General features: G+C 36.0%; 1 protein-coding gene across 1 annotated transcript in view; it reads left to right on the top strand.

The window, feature by feature from the left end:
- Positions 1-823, top strand: part of LOC104579397 (glutamate receptor 2-like) — a gene marked incomplete at its 5' end in the record, with an annotated part of 27,945 nt that extends 27,122 nt beyond the window's left edge. The window contains one exon of the mRNA XM_088534401.1: positions 1-823. This exon is cut by the window's left edge and continues 67 nt beyond it.
- Positions 824-1,955: the final 1,132 nt, after the last annotated feature.

The raw sequence follows: 1,955 nt of genomic DNA, 5'->3' as shown, positions 1-1,955 counted from the left end.
GCCGTGTTATGACTCCAGAATTTCCAAAAGCAGTGCATGCAGTACCTTACGTGAGTCCTGGCATGGGAATGAATGTCAGTGTGACTGATCTCTCGTGATTGATAAGAACCTTTTGAGTGCCTTACACAATGGTTTTCTTGTGCGTTTATTGTCCAAGTGGTGAGAGGCATCCAGTATCTTGAAGACTTTTCTTTCAGCCAAGAATTCTTATATTTGTGGAGTTCATCTTGGATTGTAATGAATGCTTAGTTGAAAACACAACACCATTTTCTACACAAGTTCAAGATGAAGCTTGACTGACATGCACAGCTAACATGGAAGTACTGTAATCTACCTGAAGTCGTTGTACAGGCAACACACCAGTTTCTGCAGCCACTGTTGTTAGTCCCTTGGTTCATACTGACTTAAGCACACTTGACATCAATTGCATCAAGATGTGACATGTTTTATAAGAAAAAAAGAAGAAAAAACATTTAAAATGAAAAAAATATTTTTAGGTATTTTCACAAACAAAAACTGGCTTTTAAATAAATTTGCTTCCATAATGGTTGAATATGACAAACAAGAGGAAAAAAAAAAGGAAAAAAGGAATATGACTGTGAGGAAGTGGAATATCAAAATAAAGCTTAAGACATCAATTCCGTATTTTTCAAAGCCAAATATGTAATGCTGAGAAGAGAAAAAATAATCAAAAGATTCAAAACTTGTAATTTAATATTGTTATTAAAACTTTGCTGTATATCCTATTCTTTAACATTTGGTGTTAATATGAAATTACTTGGCGATGCTTGACATTTGAAATAAACTTTTTTCTATGGTTTTATTTGCAAGTGGTTCCATTAATTTTACTAGCTGCATTTGGGTTCTATAACGTCTTAAATCTAAAAGGACACTGTCAAGGTTGGGTCAGTATATTAACTTTTGGGCAGCGTCGCCATCCCCAGCTGTTCAATGTTTTTATCCTATAGATGAGTTGAAGCTCTAACGCTGAAAATATTGAGCTCTGAATACCAGCTCTGAGCTCTGATGATCAAGTATGTTCTCTGTTAGGACAGGGCTTCACACTAGCTCATGGCAATCAGAGAGGTGCTGATTTGGAGTCCAGTTCCTCTTAACTCTGAAGCCCAGGGCCTTGCAGTCCAAAGATGTGGTTTGTGTCTGTCTCTACTTTTGCACAATTTTGTACAACACGGTCAGTAGTAACCGATAAATGGCAAGCACTAACAAACATAAAATAATTTTTAAAATTATAAAACATACGTCTCATAGTTCTTCAAGGGAGCAATTCTCAAACTATTAAAACCAATTTTAAGCAGTACCTAGTAATGTTATTTGTTACAAAAAAATCCTTGACAGTGTCTTTTTAAATTAAAAACAATAATAAATGAAATCAGCTATAAGTCTGTATTGATGAAATATAAGTGCTTACATGAAACTTAGGCATTGTGAATATTCTTTGCAATCTGAGGTTATCATGCATTTTAATTATATGTATTTAGATACCACAGCTCTACTTACAAAACAGAAAGGAATCCTAGGAGGGGTGCAATAACATTAATTTAAATGCTAATGCAAAAGAAACCAAAATAATATTTCTCAAGCTTTCCCTGTAGATAAAATACCGTACATTTTGTTGAAGCGTTTCCATTTTTGTGCACTGTGGATGCAAAAAGACACATTATGCTCCATGCAGCATCAGTAATTCTCTTTATTTCATTTTGGACTAAAAATTGGAAACGAGGCTTGCCGTTTTAGTTGGAATCCATCTCTTAGGCTTAAATACAATATTTCCTGAACACTGCAGGAGTTTATCAAAGTTTGAAGCCCTCCTCGTGGCACAAGCTCTGAGCTTGTTTGTGCAGCCATGGGAGCATCGTGGATGCTCTCACTGCTGTCAGTCTGAGACACCTGCAGCGTGGGCAACATCAGACAAACTCACCAGTAACTGCCCCATA

This window comes from Tinamus guttatus, unplaced genomic scaffold, assembly GCF_059628265.1.
Source record: "Tinamus guttatus ecotype Peru unplaced genomic scaffold, ASM5962826v1 Tinamus_guttatus_pri_ptg000551l, whole genome shotgun sequence".
Lineage (NCBI taxonomy): Eukaryota > Metazoa > Chordata > Aves > Tinamiformes > Tinamidae > Tinamus > Tinamus guttatus.
This window is presented reverse-complemented; position numbering and strand designations above follow the sequence as displayed.